The 19,084-nt window shown below is 48.9% G+C and overlaps 1 long non-coding RNA gene across 3 annotated transcripts; it reads left to right on the top strand.

Annotated features, from left to right (window-relative positions):
- The first annotated feature begins 1,414 nt into the window (after nt 1-1,414).
- LOC131499539 (uncharacterized) lies at nt 1,415-11,544 on the top strand. Of its 3 annotated transcripts, none has more exons than XR_009255943.1 (3): nt 1,415-2,499; nt 7,931-8,074; nt 9,222-11,544. It is a non-coding gene; the product is annotated as an uncharacterized LOC131499539 (long non-coding RNA). The 3 variants fall into 3 exon arrangements; XR_009255941.1 differs by having other exon boundaries at nt 1,416-2,499; nt 9,807-11,544; XR_009255942.1 differs by lacking the exon at nt 9,222-11,544 and adding an exon at nt 8,419-8,658 and having other exon boundaries at nt 1,416-2,499.
- Nucleotides 11,545-19,084: the final 7,540 nt, after the last annotated feature.

Raw genomic sequence — 19,084 nt, 5'->3', positions numbered from 1 at the left:
CCCCGATGCGCCCTGGTGAGCACAGGCCCCTGTGTATGTGCCAGGCCTGTTTCTCCCTCTGCAGAGTGAGGGTCATACATATGAGCTATTCCACGCTAAGCACTTAGAAGAGGGTCTGGCACATGCTAAGCACTCAGTGGCCATCAGCCACTCTTACTACCTCCTGGCCTGGGGGGCGTTTACTCTTCGGGGTGGAGAAGGCAGACAGAGCAGTCATGGTCATCTCAGTGTGCCGGAGACACTGGGCAGAGGACGTTCTCAGACTCACTCTAGGCTGCCCTGGACCCTTTCATTCCCAAAGCACTGGAGGGATTGGGAAGCCCCTGGAAAAAGATCCCTTTGCTCCAAAGAGGAAGAAACTTAAGTGTTTGTTTGTTTGTTTGTTTGTTTGAAGTTTATTTATTTATTTTGAGGGAGAGTGCGCGCGCACACACAAGCGGGGGAAGGGCAGAGAAAGAGGGAGACAGAAGCCCAGAATCCAGACGTGGGGCTCAAACCCACAAACCCTGAGATCATGACCTGAGCCAAAACCAAAAGTCAGACGCTTAACCAACTGAGCCACCCAGGCGCCCCAAGAAACTTAAGGCTTTTAAGTGTAAATGACCTTGAAGGCTGGAACAGTGGGAGTCAAGAGGGCGCACCCATCCCTGGCTTCAGAGGCAACCCCCCAAACTTCCCCGACCCAGGCGGGGCCTGGAATGGAGTGTGTCTGGTGATAGTGATGTAAAGAGGCAGGAAGACTGCCTTCTTAAGCTTGCATAGAACTTGAGCTTTAGAGCATTTGTTTGTTTGTTTCCAGAGAAGAAGACTTTGTGGATCTAGCGGGTCAAGAATGCCTTTGCAAAGCATGTCTCACACCCCGGGGAGGGCTGGGTTCATACAGAATACTTCACAGTAGGAGGGAAGAAGCAACACTCCCCGTGGGTCCTCCAGGCCCATAAGAATTCTTCCCTTCCAGGGATGACGGCTCGCTTGAGCCCTGGAGACCAGCCCTGGCTGTTAGACCTGCCCCAAGTTCCACCCCCGGCCCTATCCTCCTGTCCCCCATCCTTTACTGGCTTGAAAGATCCTATCGGAGTCCAGAGCCTCCACGTGGGCCCCCAAAGGAACGGCTGGGACTCAGCCAGCCAGCCAGCACCATCGCCTCCCAGGCAGCAAGCAAGACCCCAAGACACAGGCTGACATAAGCTTTACAAAATTCTCTGGAGCCAGCTGGCCTTACCTACGACAGAACCAAATGCCAGGAAACTCTGGCTGGCCCGCCAAGTCCCCCGGACTGAGGGATAGAGGACTTGTTGACATGTGCCTTTGTCCTTCATGGCTCGGCTCCCCCACCGCCCCGCCCCACAGTGCACCCTGGCGGAGCACAGCCAGCTGGGTGCCCTGGGCTCCTAGCACAAGGCTGGGAAAACCAGCCCCAGCTGGTCAGTGGTATCCTGCAGGGCCCGTTTTCCACACACTGCTGGGAATACCCGCAACGGTCCTGGATCCATGTGCCAGGAGGTGGGCCGGAGGCAGCCATGCCCTGACCCGCTCCTTGGCCAAAAGGAAGGAGGGGTCTAGCCTTCCAACTACAGGCCATAATTCATTTCTCAGGGGAAAACCACCGTCTCGCAGGGCTGCACTCTGCTTTCCCCCCTTCTTGCTGAAGGGGGCGCCATCACAACATCGGTACCCCAAATCTCTCTGCATCATCTCAGGCCCCATGCTTCCAGCAGTGACACAACCAACCCATCGTCGGGGTCCCTCCCATGCAACAACCCCGAGCAACGGAGAAGAAAGTAAACTGTTCATCAGAGGCTCCGGGGCAATGGCCGGAGAGATTCCGGCGTATCCACGGCGAAATGTCCCCTCCCCGTCCTCCCCCAGCCCCCACATCCCAGGGCAGCCTTAGGCCTCCCCGTCCTCCTCTCCGTGCACCCTGTAGACCTCTCATCCCACCTTAGGCAATCTTGTCTGTCTGTCTTTGCTTCTGTCACCCCTTGTCATGTGCAAGCACATGCTTTCTAGGGATGCAAAGACCCAAACACCTCAATTCTGGAAACTCACTGAAGGTCAAACATTTACTCAGCCATTAAAATTCCCTGTGTTAGAGTCATTTACATTCATACTTGCAAGGAACACGTAACGAGGCCGGTAGACAGCATTTTATGGCTTTTCTCCGTCAACTCAAGTAGGCAAAAAGGAAGCACGGCTGCCAGATAGAGCTATTCCCTCTGGTCCTTCTCGCTCCACCAAAGAAAACAAAGAACAGAAACACCTGTGCCACCTCACGGAGTTTTGGGAGCCCCAGCATCAGTGGGGAGGGGGGCACCCCTGCACGGAACATGTCCATGGCCCGGATCGTCAACGTCCTGCATTTCTGTGAGTTTTGACTGGAGCTGAGGTCAGTGCGGGACAAGGGAAATGTGCTTCAAGGCTGACTGCCTGGAAGGTCTTTTCCATTTTGGAGTGTCGACCGCGGGTCAGCCAGTCTCAGGGAATAAGCTGTAAGTGGAGGTGAGTCTTTCCATATGTCTTGCATGAAAATTGAAAATGATCACCTAATGTAGTCCAGAATCCCTCCAAAACAGTTTTACGGTTTTGAAAAAAGAAAAGGGAAAAATGCGAGCCAGGTTGAACGTCATGGGGTCTCTAATCCAAATGAACAAAGCAGAACAATTCACCCCTGAAATTGAGTCAAAGAGAGATCCCAGTGGGTAACAGGTGGGGCTGTGAGTGCAAGTGGACATTTAATAAAACACAACTTGATGAGGACGATAGCGTGCTATCGTCACAGGAATCCCAAACTTGCCATCGTTTGATGAGAGGAAAGAGGCTGGTGAAGTTCTGAGAGATCATTTAAAACAATCTTCTCAGTGCTTACTGGGGGATTTGATGTAAAAAGTGCAAACAAGGATGGGGAAGATGATGGACAGCAGTTTCCCTACCAGGACCAGCAATCCTACAGTAGAGTAGATGACGATATTCTCTCATCTCCGGCCTCAAAACATAGCCTCTCCCCCAAGTGCCACTCTTAGAGATTCTTTCCTTTGGCTTAAACATTCTCAACAATCATGAAAGGGGAACATTTCTTCCAAAGCACCCGGAGACTAAGAGTTACACCTCCTTTCCAGCCTTTTCTGTTCTGCAGGAGAGAATGGGGCATTTAGTTTCAGAAGGACTCGGGTAATTCTTTTTACTTCTAATTACAAAAGTGAAACGCTTTGCTGAATGAAATGTTGTAATGTCTCGGATTTGCTATAAAATACTACAGAAGGTGGGAGACCAGGTAGGGATACAGATGAAATGAGACGGGCTAAAAGCTAATTATTGTGACAGTTGAGTGTTGGGCACATGGGAGTTCGTATCCCATAGTCTGTACTGATACGTGTTTGCAATTTTCCATAACAGGATGTATTTATTTAGGAAAGGAAAACAGTAAGATCACTTTTAAAAAATTAATATGTTTTCATTGCATCATATCTAAAATCTATAAAAAATATTTGACCTGGACAATTAGTCTTCTACAAGCCTTTCCCCTCCCTCCCACCAGAGACGACAGCCACAAACAACTGGTGTCTGATTTTTTTTTTTTTTTAATCCTAGCTTTCTAAAGCCAAAAAGAACCTCGGAAGCTATCTAAGGAGGTCTAGTGTCTTCACTCGTGAGGGAGCTGAGGGCCAGGGACAAGATGGGTGACCACATCCCACTGCCCCACAGTCCCCTCTGAACCCTTCAGGGGAGGTGGTTTTCCAAAATGCACACTTGTTTACCTCCCTTGTTCCAGTCTTTCTTTCTTTGTTTAATGTTTATTGGTTTTGAGAAAGAGAGAGCAGGAGAGGTGCAGAGAGAGAGAATCCCAAGCAGACTCTGCCATGTCAGTGCAGAGCCTGATGCAGGGCTCGATCTCACGAACCGTGAGGTTATGACCTGAGCCGAGATCAAGAGTTAGACCCTTAACTGACTGAGCCACCCGGGCGCCCTTCCAGTCTTTCTATATTGACCAGTGAGAGACATGAAAGTCAATCCCAAAGCGTGAGGGCTTTTTACCCAAGACGAGAAGTGGATTCCGCAGGGCTCCATGATGCAGGCAGGAAACCACCCCCCACTTCCTTCATTCTGGGGGCTGGAAGACGCTCCCCACCCTCTGCAGAGATCACAGTGTGAACTCCTGTCCCAGCCACAACCCCAGGACAGAAATGAACAGCTCCGGTTGGCAGCTACTGCCACCCTTGGCTTGAAAATCTGTGGAAGCAGAGAAGTTTAATCGGGAAAGAAAAGCAAAGTCTAACCCTGGAGTCCAACTACCCTTTGCTTGGATGAGGAGGGATCATCAAGCTCTAAGATGCAAAGGCCTCCCCAGAGGTCACCTCATGTCCCACCTCTCCTCCACATCATACCAAAGCCACCCAGAGCCACCCTGGATATGAAGCTGTGTCTCACCACGTAGGGCTTGAAGGAGCTTATGGCTTTCTTCATTCACTTATTATGGTTAACAAGCCATCCTGATAGGGAATTCTCCACTTCTGACCTGTGTGCTTTGTAGGATGGACAGAACCCCTAAAGGGCATTTCTAGAGAGATTGCAATTTCGCATTTTTGAGACAGGGGGGCAGGGGGAGCAAGCGTGCGATCACAGAAAGATACCTTTCTTTTTCTTTCTTTTTTTTTAACTAGGCCCTCACTGGCCATAAGCACCCATTTGCCAGTTTCCCGTTGCTGCTGTAACAAATTACTTCACACCCAGTGGCTTAAAACAGCCCAAATTCATGGTCTCGTGGTCAGTTAGGTCACAATTCCCCAGTAGGATTCACTTGTCCCTCTGCTCAGGGTCTCTCAAGGCCAAAATCAAGGTGTCGGCTGGCCTGGCTTCTTATCTAGAGACCCAGAGGAGAATCTGCTTCAAGGCTCATCCCAACTGTTGGCAGAGTTCAGGGCTGGTGGCTGAAGTCCCTGGCTCCTTGCTGGCCGTTAGCTGGGGGCCGCTCTAAGCCCATCTGCATTTCTTGTCACGTTCTCAGGGGGACTGAATCTGGCTCATCAAGGCAGCCTTGTAGGACATACTGGTGCTCGGGAGGCCACAGGCCGAGCAAGGCGCATTCCCTGCCCTCAGACAGCTAAGACAGAGAGGGGGGCAGATGAACAGGAACACCAGTGGGGATGCACCCACAAACTCAGATGAAGACATCGTTCAATTTTCCTCCTTCAAAAATCAACATAATTTAAAGCACAATCCCCCCTCCCCTTTCTCCCTGGTTGTTGTCAGGTGTTTCGAGGGAGGGTGGGGCTTAGGAGACAGGCTCTGGGAAGGGGGTGCAGATCTGGTCCCTGTTGCCGCCTGTCTGTGATGAAAGCAGCAGAGAGAGTTTCACTCCCAGGCAGATGTCAGTCTCTGTGGCTTCCTATGGCTTCATTCTTCCCAAGAGCCCCTTTGGAGTTTGGGCTCCCCCCAGATCAGGCCACGAGATAGATCCTTTATTTGGAGGTGATCCCACAAAACCAGCAGGGGAGGAGAGGAATGAGAGCGAGAGTGCATTCCATGTGACCCAGGGGGCGACTGGAGCTCAGTCTCCCCAGAAACCGTGTACAGTGACTCCGTGTCAGGGGCGAGGGATCTGGGGTCTTGATCCCCCAGCTGTCAGTCCTGAGGTGAGGGCTGCCCTGACACCAGTGTCCCAGCACTCTGGCCTGCCACGTGCGAGGGCAGAGCGGCTACAGAAATCCGCCCCCCCCCCCCCCGCCCCGGCAGGCAGGTGCCGCCCAGGGGCCGCAGGGGTGGGGTGAGCCCTGGCTTCTGCGGCAGGGCCTCTGTGCGTCCCCGAGGGCTGCCCATGTCAGGCTGGGAGACTGGAAACTCTACAAGGCTGACGAAAGCCTCTTCGGCCCAGACCCATCCTGAGCTGGGCTGCCACCAGGCTCCTTTCACCCCTCCAAGTCCTACCCAGGAAGTATGGCACAGGGACCCTCTGTTCTCAGATGGAAAAGTTGTCTGGGGGTCGGGGTTAGGTCCATGGGGCAGGGATGCTGCCCCTTCTGAGGAAACACAGGCATCTGCACCCCCTCTTCTTCAACTTTCCCTCTGCCCTCCCCCCATCCTGCCTGAGACGTCCTCCAGCCCCAGCACAAGGCAACCTGGAGCTTTTGTTTTTGCCGGGGACTTTCCTGTCCCCAAAAGGATAGGAAGTCACATTGGCAGCTCATTGTCCCTGGATATACCCTCCCTTCTCTCTCTCTCTTTTTTTTTAATGTTTATTTATTTTGGGAGGAGGGGCAGAGAGGGAGAGAGACAGAGAATCCAAAGTAGGCTCCAGGCTCCCAGCTGTCAGCACAGAGCCCAACGCGAGGCTCGAACCCACAAACTATGAGATCATGACCTGAGCCAAAGTCAGACGCTTAACTGACTGAGCCACCCAGACACCTCACACCCACCCCCTTCTCTCACTACCGTGAGCCTAGGGAGAGTGTCTGGAGTGAATGAGAAAGGCCGCTGTGTACCAGGAAACACAGGAAACCCTTCAAACGATTCCTATCACACAGATGTGCACCCAAGTAGCCAGAACCCAGGGTGAATATAGTATGTGCCATTGTCAAGTCCTTCCACGGGAGACGGAGAGAAATTCCCTCTGGAGGCAAGCAAGGAAGCCTGCAGGAAAGAAGCGGGAGCCTCACCTACCTGGGCCTGCACTTAAGACACTCGGACTGGGCAGGGACAGAGGTGATCTATATACCCTTGCAATGTCAGGCCAAGGTGGGACTTCCCAGAATGACATCCCTAGAAAGATGGCAGGGAGGAAGCCATATTCAGAAGGGGAGGAGTGATGGGGTAAGTTGTGGTGGCCCAGTGGGATGTGAGATGGCCTTTGCCACCAGACTCTAGCTTCAGGGATCTGTGTGTGGAAACACCGTGGCAGAGAAGGCAGGAGAGACAAGAGAAAGAAAAATGAGGGATGTGCCCAGTTGGGGAGGCTTCCTAAACCAGACCATGTAGGGATCCTCCGCCGACCTTTCGGTGGGAACAGGAGGGGTCCCCCCTCCTGTGCAACTCTCCGAGCCCCCCCCCCCCCGTTTGTGGGGGTGAAACCCACCGAGCTTCATTCAGGCCAGGACGCCAGATGAGTTCCGGGCTCCTGTGAGGAGGGCTGATTTTCCAAATGAATTCACCGGCGAGGTGGGACCGATAGCCCCGACAGCCCCGGGATGCCCTCCAGCAGAGAAATTGTCAGAGAAGGAGGTGAGAGCAGGTGATAATTGTGGGGGGAAGGAAAGCACCATCCACCCAGCCAGTATCTTGGCTTCTAGGAGCCCAGTCTGCTTTGGAGAAAATAAGAAGGTCTGAGTTTTCTGGTTGTTCACACTCAGAAACTAAAGCCTAAGAACTTGCAAACATCTGGCTTTTACAGCACAAAACCCCCACTGCGCCTGCTGGGATGCCATTTAGTGATGTTATGGCTCCATCTACAGCCTGAGGAGGGACCTGGTTGCTAGATTTCTCAAAGAGCAGCAGCCAGGCCTTTTGAGTGTCACAGTTTCATTGCAATTAATGCTAATAAAGCCCTTTCCCCTCCCTACTGCACCCTTTATTCAGTGCAGATTTGGAACTGTGCTGGAAGTTATTTATTTCAGACCGTGTCTACGACAGCAGCTGTTCAGAATATACTAGAAACCCTTTTAGCCAAAATTGGTTTGGAGTTTCTATTTTCAACCACTGTTTGTAATGAATTGAATTAAATGGGGTTGTTTCCCACCTTTTTTTTTTTCTTTTCTTTTCTAACAACAGAACAAATAAAAGCCCTTAAAATAGCAAGATCACATTCTCTTTCCTACACTGAACAAACATTTAATTAGCACCTTCCCTGTGTGGGTCTCTGTGATCAGCACAGTGACTAGTCAGGTCTGAATACATTCCGTAATTGACTCATCAGAGAACATCTACTTTCTCTTGTTGGCAGGAACCCCCCACATTGGTCAAGAAAAAAGCAAGGACAAAGACCAAGGTCACCAGTGTATCCGGGGCTTGGAAGGATTTGAAACATAGCGACAGAAAAATCCTTTGACTCATAACAAAATGGAAGCTGGAAGTCAGTTGCATAAGGGTAAGATTTTTGTCCTTTTCTATTTTTTTTCCTCAGAAGTGTAATTAGCTTTTTCCTATTAAAAAAAAAAAAAGTAATACAGGGGCGTCTAGGTGGCTCAGTAGGTTAAGCGTCGGGCTCTTGATTTCAACTCAGGTCATGATCTCACGCTTCGAGAGATCGAGCCCCGCGTCGGGCTCTGTGCTGGCAGCATGGAGCCTGCTCAGGATTCTCTCTCTCTCCCTCTTTCTCTGCCCCCTCCCCCAACCTGGCTTGTGCACTCTCTGTCTCTCTCTCTCAAAATAAAGAAATAAACGTGAAAACAATTTTTGAGTGATACAAAAATAGCTATTTGCTTTGTGCAGAAAACTTGGAAAAACAGGACGAAAAGGAATAACAAGTCTAAGACGTTCATAACCCTATCAGCCAAAGATGACCATCCACAGCTTAACATGGCCCTACACTAACTTTGTCTTTCCAGCAACGGTACCGTATATTGTCAAACCCACAGGAGAGAAACATTCTTCCACGTCACTTCATGTGCTTCTGCGTGATCTTAAACGACTTTCATATCAATGAACCATAATTTATTTACCCCGTGCAAGATGCCCAATTTTTCACAATTTTTTACGTTTAGTATTTATTTATTTAGAGAGACAGAGACATCGAGTGGGGGGGGGGGGTCAGGGGAGGGGCGGAGAGAGAGGGAGAGAGAGAATCCCAAGCAGGCCCCACGCTGTCAGCGCAGAGCCCGATGTGGGGCTCGAACTCACGAACCGTGAGATCATGACCGGAGCCGAGACCAAGAGTCGGACCCTTCACCGACTGAGCCACCCAGGCGCGCCCCCCCCCCCAATTTTTCACAGTGAAAAGCTCTGTACAGACGATATTCCTGAAGATGAACCTTTAGCCATGGACTTCTGGGTCAGCAGGGTGCATCCGCTTTGAGGCCTCTGAGACAATATATCAAATTGCCATCTGGGGCGGATCTCCTGGAATTTCCCATCACGTCGGGGCCCAAATCTCCCTTTAGGAGCCCTGAGTGTTCACCTTGGAAAGAGTTCAGTGTGATGGGGAATGGCGTGTGGAGGGGACCTTTGCAGGGCACCACAGCCAGAGACAGCGAGGGCAGTTCAGAATGTTTTTTCATAAATTCTCTACCTCGTAGGTGATTCCGACTGGAATGCCTCTGGAAAACAGGCAGCAAGACGTGTTTGGGACCTGGGCAGGATTTAATCCATAGGACACAGCCATGAGTTCAGCAGATTCGGGGCGACAGGATAATGCTGTATTCTTCATCGCCCATACCTCACCACTTGGCATGATTAATGTCACCCCTGGTTCCTTCTCCCTTCCACATCCTGTCCACAGTTTGTGTCCACAGACGCTCTGCCTTGCCCTGCATGTGTTATAAGGTTGAGCGGGGTTCCTCTGGAGACGGCTACATTCAATAGGTCTTTAAAAAACATCCTGGCACCTTTCGAACGTGAGGTGTGGTCTAAGGAATCGATACACCGGCTTAGGGAACAGTTGCAGATCATTTTCTTGAGAATTGAAACATTTTTCCATATCATCCCTCCAGTTGTTGGTTTCATAGAGGGTAGAAACAACTTGAGGGATGGTGGAAGGCAGGCCGTACCCGAGGGCTGCCCAGCAAATCTCATTTGGGGCCTAATTTTGGAAAGAGAAGAGGCAGAAAGAACGAGCTTCAGGTGAAAAGCAGAAATTAAATTGTATTTCTTTGATCTTACAGGGTGCCTAATTGACTGTCTCTCATCAGTCGGGAAAAAAAGGGAAGAATGTAGCAGAGAACCCCAGAACGTTAGAGCCTGATGTACGTCACCTCTGAGTGGAAGGGGATGTGGAAACCAGGGTTGCCCAAGGTCAGGGGCTGGGTGAGGGGGAGGGATGGGATGGAGCCCTGACTTTCAGCCGCTCACCGGGTCATCATTCTGTGTGAGCAAAAGAGGATACTAAGTCATAAGGGACTAAGAAGACACCCAAAAGGGGAGCCCGAGGAACCCCACCTTGACCTTGCTCTTTTTTTTGTCTGAGTCACACTTCCTCTCTTAGGAGGAGCTGAACGGTTGACTTCCAGCCCACGGTGCCTGCCCTCTGTGGCAGTGACAGTGCAGAGCAGGGCCACGCGGGCGTCACCCAAGGGCCTCTCTGTTTTTCCTGAATGCTCTCACCACCTTGACATCCCGGCAATGCCCTTTACTGCACTTGTGTCCTGCTGAGAGTGTGGGTGAGGCCTGGGCTGTGCTTCACCGAAATGGTGCTCTCCTACCTGCTCTGGAATGTAGGCCAGCACCATCCGTGTGTCCCGGGGGCCCCGGGCAGGCGGGGGAGCAGGGGCCGGCGTGGCACCTGGGAGGTGACACTGCGTCTCCGCCTGGCACCCTCCCTCCTCCTCGCGTTGAGGGCAGGCCCCTGATGGCTGGGACTTCTCCTCAGCTTCGGTTCATCTGTCTGTTTCTGCTCCCAGAGGTAAAACCAGGGGGAAGGCTTGAAGCAGGGAGGATCTCCTTATTACTGATAACAAACCCGAAACAGAAGTGATCAATACCCCACACTTCAGCAGCTCACAGGGAGACCCTGGGTAATGCCAGACAAAACAGCAAAGATCTAATTACACTGACAGAAATAACTTACATGGTCACATACCTTCTACCTGTCCGTCTCCAAACCAAGTGGCCCTTTCACTTCATGCAACAGTGAAATAAAATATTTTGGGGCTGACATTTCAATAGGTCAGAGGTCCTGAATACGGCTGAGCCACTCCCCCATGCTTTTCTGGGCCACAATTTCCCCAATAGGAAATGAAGGTTAATCATTTTCGCTTTAACTCCCATACTCCATCATCCCTGCTTCTCAGAGATGTAGTGACAAGAGATAGTTGCAGTGTTTTCCAAACTTGTCCTATGCCAAGAATCACCTGGAAAACATGTCAAGATACAAACTCCCAGGCCAAACCCTGAATTTACGAAGTCAGCGGTTCCAGCCTGGGCCTGGGCCTGGGCATCTATAGTTGTAAAGAGCTTCTGACTGCGTGTTCAGGCAAGCTTGGGAAACACTGAGGTAATCACCACGAAATCCTTTAGTGTTTCAAGGTACCAAGCTCTGAGCACTCAAAGGTGCATTTATCACTGCTATTATTTCAGACTAGGATTACCAGCTTTAACAAACGAAAACACAGGATGTGCAGTTAACTGTGAATTTCAGATAAACAAGGAATGATTTTTTTTTAGTATAAGTATATCCCATGTAATATTTCGAGTATACTTATACTAAAAAATTATTTTGATCTGGCAACTCTGTCAGATGCTATGTGTCTCATTATTGTGTAATCTGGAAAAGCATAAGAAAAATCTAACGGTTAGCAAAAGATAGCATGTCAGTAATAGAAGAGTGTCCTTTTCACATTCCAGTCTCTAAACCTCTCAGTTTTCTACCCAGCTCTCCTGCTTGCCAGCAAGAGGGTGCCCTGGTCTCTGGCTCTTCATCATTCTGAAGAGAGAAGGAAGGAAAGAAAGAAAGAAAGAAAGAAAGAAAGAAAGAAAGAAAGAAAGAAAGAAAGAAAGAAAGAAAGAAAGAAAGAAAGAAAGAGAAAAAAGGGAGAGAAGGAGAAAGAAAGAGAAAAGAAAGGAAGGAAGGAGAGGGAAGAAAGGAAAGGGAGAAAGAGAAAGAAAGAAAGAAAAAGAAAGAAAGAAAGAAAGAAAGAAAGAAAGAAAGAAAGAAAGAAAAAGGGAGAAAGGGCAAAGAAAGAAAGAAAGAAAAGAAAGGAAGGAAGGAGAGGGAGGAAGGGAGAGAGAAAAAGAAAGAAAGAAAGAAAGAAAGAAAGAAAGAAAGAAAGAAAGAAAGAAAGAAAGAAAGAAAAAGGGAGAAAGGGCAAAGAGAGAAAGAGAAAGAAAGAGAAAAGAAAGGAAGGAAGGAGAGGGAGGAAGGGAGAGAGAAAGAAAAAGAAAGAAAGAAAAGAAAGAAAGAAAGAAAGAAAGAAAAAGGGAGAAAGGGCAAAGAGAAAGAAAGAAAAAGGAAGGAAGGAGAGGGAGGAAGGGAGAGAGAAAAAAAGAAAAAGAAAGAAAGAGAGAAAGGGGGAAGGAGGGAGGAAGAGAGAAAGGAAGGAAGAAGAAAGAGAAAGGAAGAAAAGAAAGAGCTACTGTCACTGAAGAAGGCAAAGAAACTGCTTTTAAAGATAAAATGCAAAGATTGTAACTCTGTATTAAACAACTTAGCATTCTTCTTGTACCTGGAGTGGGTACAGATCTTTCCAACTCACACTGATAAACCCACGGTAAGTTGAAAATACCGTAAGTTGAACATGCATGTGATACACCCAGTCTACAGAGCATCACAGCTCAGCCCAGCCCACCTTAGTCGTGCTCAGAACACCCACGTTAGCCCACAGTTGGGCAAAATCATCTCACACAAAGCCTATTTTCCCATAAGGTGTTCGATATAATGGTTGTAGGGGAACAGAGTGGCTGAAAGCATAGCGGTTGTTTGCCCTCATGGTGGCGGGACTGCCGCCATCGCGAGAGAGGATCCTACTACATACCGCCAGCCCCGGGAAAGGACCCAAATTAAAAATTCCAAGTCCAGGCTCTACTGAACGCATAAGGTTTTTGCAAAACCTTAGAGTCGGAAAATCCTCGGTGGAACCATCACAAGTCAAGGACCATCTGTGCATTAACGCCGTTCACTGGCCGATGTATTTATTGATTTCAAAATACTTTCAGTAATTTTAAGCTGTACACATTTGTCCCCCCTGGCAAAATACCCTGGCCACTCAGCCCCACGGTGTGGACGTGCCTCTGTCTGATGACACCTGACACCAGGTTGAAGGCTCCTCCCAGGCACGGATGGATACGTACGTGGCCTGACACAGGGCCAATCTGGAAATCCCACCATCAATTGTAAAACAGACCCCCACCCCCGCCCCTACCCTGCGCTGAGAGGAGGGAGAATGCAGAGAGGAGTATGAAAATCCGAAGGGCTGTATGGTCTAAGAATGGAGTATGAAAATCCGAAGGGCTGTGTGGTCTAAGAATGAAATGTTTTCTAAATCAAATTAAGCTACATAGTGGAAATTGAGGAGAAAGTCCTTAAGGTGACTTTTAACTGAAAATGAAATGTCTGTTAGTAAGTTACAGGGGTGCAGAGATACCAAGCGTCCGCCTTGTATCTCATTAATTTCAAACATAGATTTTTATGGGAGGCTATTTGATTATAATTTGATTATCTGACCCTGTAATTAAAGTTTATTGCCAATTTGGAAGCTTACATGTAAAATGAACTGGTTTTCTTCAAAGCAATATACAATCCTTTGGACTCATTGACTTCTGGTTTTGCATTTAAATGGAAAAGTCAGTTATAACGTGACAAACAGGTTGAGGTTTTGATCATTAATCCTGCTAAAGCAATATTCATAAATTCAATTCTGAATCAGTTGGAATACTTTTCTTTTATTAGTTTCTGTGTTATTAAATGAGATTGTTTCTGACTAATATATTTCTGGACTCAAACTGTAGCTCCGAGCTGTTATTCAAATCAAATAACATGCCCCTTACTTGTGCCTCGCACTAATAAATGCCAACTTGTGATACATTTGCAAGAGACTGTCAGCAATATTAAAGGAGGCAATAATGCCACGGAGGTCTCGAAGTGAGCTGATTTTTCTAAGGGCTGATATCCGTCATTTTTCTGAAAAAAAAAAAAAAAAACCACAGATATTTAAACCTTTTAGTCTCAAAGCCAAAAAGCACACCGTGACTCATATAAACAGAATTCGCTAATATATTGGAATTAGGAAACTCCTAATTTGGGGGGTCATGAGTAAGAGAAGTAGGAAGCTGATTTTGGAACAAAATCGAAGTTACATTTGGAAGGAAAAAAGTGCCGCTTAGCTTAGGAAAAGGGTGAGTCTCTCTTTCCAATACGCAGGTGGGAAGGAGAGGCTCCATTGCTTCTGAAATTAGAAAAACTATTCACAAATCATTGCTGGATTCCCAGAGCATATTTTGGACAGTTTCCCCCCGGATTCCTATCTGTGGGCCTCAGGAGCCATCCTCCAGCCTGGAATATTGCCGGTTCTCTGTCTTGTTCTTTCCTGAGAGCCCACACGTGCACTTTGCCGCTACAGTTTGCGCGTTTTCCATCCACCGTCGATGGGCTCAGGGCGGCCGCTGCCAGGTTTCCACCTTGTCACACGATCATCGTGGGCAAGATTGTCTCGCGGCCCCGGAAGGAAATTGTTCAAGCCCATTCCCAGAATTCCAGAGGCTCCAAGTTTCTTTCCAGAAATCTTAGAATCAGCCCTTGGCTCCCAGCTCCTCTCTTCCCACCACACTGCCAAGTGCTTGATTCCGCATCCTCCCTCCAGCTGGGTCCCAGGCGTGGGCTGCTGAGTCCTGGGTGGGGGAGGCTCCTTCCTGGGGCCGCATGGGGCCGCTGCTGCCAAGGGCGGGCACTGAGCCCAGAGAGCACCGACCCCCCCAGGCAGGTGCTGCCCATGATTGTTAACGTGGAAGCAGGTGTCACCGTGAGTATTTTTTGGTGCTTGCAGGCCCTCTCCTGGCAGTTTGCTGGTGAGTGGCCATCCATCTTCCTCCCTCCCTCTGGCCCTGCAGGCCTGTCCCGAGACCCAGGCAGAGAGAGTTTCCAAGAAGGAGACGATGTGAAAGCTGCAGGCGGTAAGTGTGAGCCTGGAAGGGGGTGGGGAGACTGTGGACTCTGGGATGTCTGTGAACCGGAGTCTGTTTCAGCCCCAGCCCCGTTCCCCAGGGGGAAGCCAGGGGGTTTGCCTTGGTTTTGCCTCTGGTAGGTGCAGACTTCTTTCCTGCCCCGTATGCCCCTAAAGGGCCAAATCAGGCTGGCCCCAAGACTTTGGCGCAGGTGGCTCCCGGCAGGAGATGGCTGGTCCCAGGTCTCTGGATTTGCCCTTAGAAGGGGTCACCTGCCCTGCACGGTGCCTGCTGAGGAGTGGGTGTCGCCATCTCGGGGGGTAGCAAGTGCCCAGGTCTCCTCACTGCCTCTTTGGGGGGAGGCTCCCATCTCCCAGGACCACGCTCCCTACCAGCTGTAGCAGGTACTGGCACCCCCCCTCCCCCCGCCCCGGGTGGCTAAAGAGGCATGACATCTTCTGTGGTAGACTTGGAGGTCCGGCCCCACTTCTGAGCAGGTTGTCACAGGTGCTCCGAGACGGTGGGTCCGTGCTGTGGCCTCTCCTTACCCCGAGAGAACAGAGGTGACCGAAGTTCCCAGGGGGTGCAGCCCCAGTTGGTCACTCATACCATGGGGCGAGGAGACCCTTACAAAATGGCTCTTAGACCTTTCTGCGCTTTGGTGGTCATGACTTTGCCGCTTATCCAATGCGTGCAGCTCCACGCAATTGTGCGTCCGCATAAAGACAACCACATGACTATACGCCTGCCTTTAAAATATATGTATATTTATATATGTAAATAAAATAAAATGTATGTAAATAAAATATATTTTTATATAAAATAAAATATATTTTATTTATATAAATAAAGTAAAAATTATAAATTATTATTATAAATATTTATATTTTACAGTGTCCAATTTAGTGGGGGTCTATTCACAATGTTGTGCAACCATCACCGCTAATTCCAGAACATTTTCATGATCCCAAAATGCACCCTTACCTTTTGAATGGAGATCAGAGTAGACACACGCTGTGAGTGTGGGTGATGATGGTGTTCCCAGCTCTCGTTGAGTGCTTACTGTATACCGGCTACTGTGCGTGGTGCTTTATGGATTTCATTCAATCTACATCACACCCCAGACGGGTGGGCCATGCTATCCGCCTTTTGTTCGTGGGGAAACTGAGGTGCGGAGAGAGAGAGCGAGTGGCCCATCATCGTGAGACTGGATCCTAGGGCGGCGTGGGGTCTTCCCCTCCACTGCTTCTAATCGGTCTGTTCCCTGTGAGGTATGGAAAGATCTCCCCATGCCTGCCATTGTAGCTTTTTTTTTTTTCTTCGTTCTTAATTTTTTCAGTTGTGGTAAACTACGTGCAACACCAAATTGATCGTTTCAACCACTGAGTATACAATTCAGTGAAATTCAGTATATATTCATAGTGTTGGGCAGCCATCACCACTATCCATCTGAAGAACTTTTTCATCTTCCCAAAGAGAAACTCTGTACTCATTCAAAAATAACTCCTCGTTCGCTCCTTCCCCCAGCCCTCGGTAACCTATCATTCTACCTTGTCTTCGTGAAATCGCTTCTTCTCCGTGTGTCCTGTAATGTGGAATCCTACGATATTTGTCCTTCCGTGTCTGGCTTGTTTCACTGAGCATAGTATCCTCAAGGTTCATCCATGTTGTAGCAGGAGTCAGAACTGCATTCCTTTTTAAGGCTGAATAATATTTCATCGTGTGGATATGCTACATTTTTGTTTATTCATTGTTCATAGGCAACTGGGTCATTTCTGCCTCTTGACTCTCGTGAATGGTGCTGCTATGAACACATCTGTATGTTCTTGCTTGAGTACCTGTTTTTAATTCTGTTGGACATGTACTTAGGGGTGGGACTGTGGGTCATATAGTAGTCTATGTTTAATTTTTGGAGGAGTTGCCAGGCTGTTTTCCACACTGGCTGCAGCATTTTACATTTCTACCAACTGTATAGGTGCAAGGGTTCCAATTCCTCCACATCCTCGCCAACACTGACTTTCCAGTTTTGATCTGTGTTTTCCTGTGGTTTTTCAATCTGTGTTTTCCTCATAACTAATGATGTTGAGCACGTAGTTCTCATGAAGCTGGCTTAGTTTTTAAGTTTATTTCTTTATTTTGAGAGATAGAGCGAGCCTGAGCAGGGGAGGGGCAGAGAGGGAGAGAGAATCCCAAGCAGTCTCTGCACCATCAGCACAGAGCCCAACATGGGGCTCGATCCCACCAACCATGAGATCATGACCTGAGTCGAAATCAAAAGTCAAACGCTTAACCCACTGAGCCACCCAGGCGCCCAACAGCTGACTTATTCTTAAAGGTCACAAAATGCAGAAGAGAGGGGTGTTTTGCAGGACAGAAAGTTATCTGGGGAAAGGGGGGGCCACTGTGGTGATGAGCAAAGGCATACATCTAGGCCAAGTCTACCTCTTTATTTCTGAATTTTCTGAACTGCTGTACTCAGCCTCAGCTGCCTCTCAGAATCACCTGAGGAGACTTTTAAACTATGAAGACCTGTCACACCCCCCAGCGCTTCTGACCTGGGCAGTCTGGGTGGGGCTGGCATCAGAGGTTCCCGAAGCTCCCCAGGTGATTCTCATGAGCAGCCACTGCTCTAAGCAAACTTCCTCAGCAGGCATCACCTGTCGCTCTCTCCACTGGTTCACAAAACTGCCCTCCTCCAAGCTGTGTGTGTGTGTGTGTGTGTGTGTGTGTGTGAGAGAGAGAGAGAGAGAGAGAGAGAGAGAGAGAGAGAGAGAGAGAGACAGGTTTACTGGATTATCACCCACCTACGACATCAATTCTAGAACATTTTCATCACCCAGGAAGAAAACCCCAAGCCTGTTAGCCATCCCCTCCCCGGTCCTATCCTCCTCCCATCCCCTGATTGCCATTGACCTGCTTTCTGTCTCCATGAATTTGCCTGTTCTGGAGCTCTCTATGAATGAGTCCTAAGATGTGGCCTTTTCTGTGTGGCTTCTTTCACTCTGCGTAGTGTTTCCCGGGTCTGCTGTAGCATACGTCGGTGCTTTATTCCCTTGTACGGCTAATGTTCTAGAATACGGACATGCTGCTTCTTGATTTAGCCAGTTATCATTTGGTGGTCATTTGTGTTTCCACTTTTTGGCTGTTGTGAATGCTGCCGTTACAAACACCCCTGTACAAGTTTTTGTGTGGACCTTCCAGCCTTCTAAGGTACCTCTTTCTTTTTTTTTTTTTTAATTTTTTTTTCAACGTTTTTTATTTTATTTTTTTGGGACAGAGAGAGACAGAGCATGAACGGGGGAGGGGCAGAGAGAGAGGGAGACACAGAATCGGAAACAGGCTCCAGGCTCCGAGCCATCAGCCCAGAGCCTGACGCGGGGCTCGAACTCACAAACTGTGAGATCATGACCTGAGCCAAAGTCAGACACCTAACTGACTGAACCACCCAGGCGCCCCTCCCATGTCTTTAAATTTAAAGACAAACAAAAAAAAAATCCTCTCCAAAATTTTGACTGCTGAAGGCTCTGAATCTCTCAAAATCATCTCAAGACCATACTTAGCCCAACTCTTCCCTGTGGTGTGTTCCTTTGCCCTCAGAACTTCACACAAAGCTCATTGATGTGATGACGGTAACCGGGATGGCCGCTGCCCTCATGTCTCCCCCTTGCTCACTCTTACCCCTCCTCGAGGCATGACCCGTGCCAGAGCCACCAAGCCGTCTGGAGGGGGCAACAAGGCATGTCCGGCAGGGGCGCGGAGACGGAGAAACCGGAAGCCACCTGGTCTCTGGGAACTTAGGGGAAGAAAGGGAACCAACGCTGAAACAAATAGAACGCACGTCAAATTCAACGTTTCCCAAAGTGGGGAAGGCGCGTCGGTGCGAAATGGGAATGGCGTCAGGTGCCGTCATGTGCAGATACAGCATTAAATAACGCACTTGGCAAAGGACAAAGCTGTTGCCTTTTCAATCCTCTTTTAAGCCTTCAGATAAAGCAAGGAGAATGGTTCGGCTCGGTGCTGCAACACCTCTCTTCAATCCTGCCCCTTAAAAAAATAAAAACAGACCTAGACCCAAGTCTCCAGCCCTAATGCTATTGAACCAGAAACTGGAAACACAGCTTTCACTGTATTTATTTTGCCGTTGGCTTCTAATTGACTAGTCTCACTGATTTTATTTTTCCATTGGTGGAAAAGTTTGGACCTCTTTTTTTTTTTTTTTTTTTTTTTTCTGTCCACCATCACGACATAAAGTTTGCTTTTAAAATAAACATACTTAAGTTTGAGTTTATAAAAAGTGAGTTCATTTGAAGGAAAAGATGAAGTCCACAGCAGAGCAGGCAGCCGGGAG

Source organism: Neofelis nebulosa, chromosome 17 (assembly GCF_028018385.1).
Source record: "Neofelis nebulosa isolate mNeoNeb1 chromosome 17, mNeoNeb1.pri, whole genome shotgun sequence".
Classification (NCBI taxonomy): domain Eukaryota; kingdom Metazoa; phylum Chordata; class Mammalia; order Carnivora; family Felidae; genus Neofelis; species Neofelis nebulosa.
The sequence above is the reverse complement of the archived record's forward strand: the minus strand, read 5'-3'. Positions and strand labels throughout refer to the sequence as shown.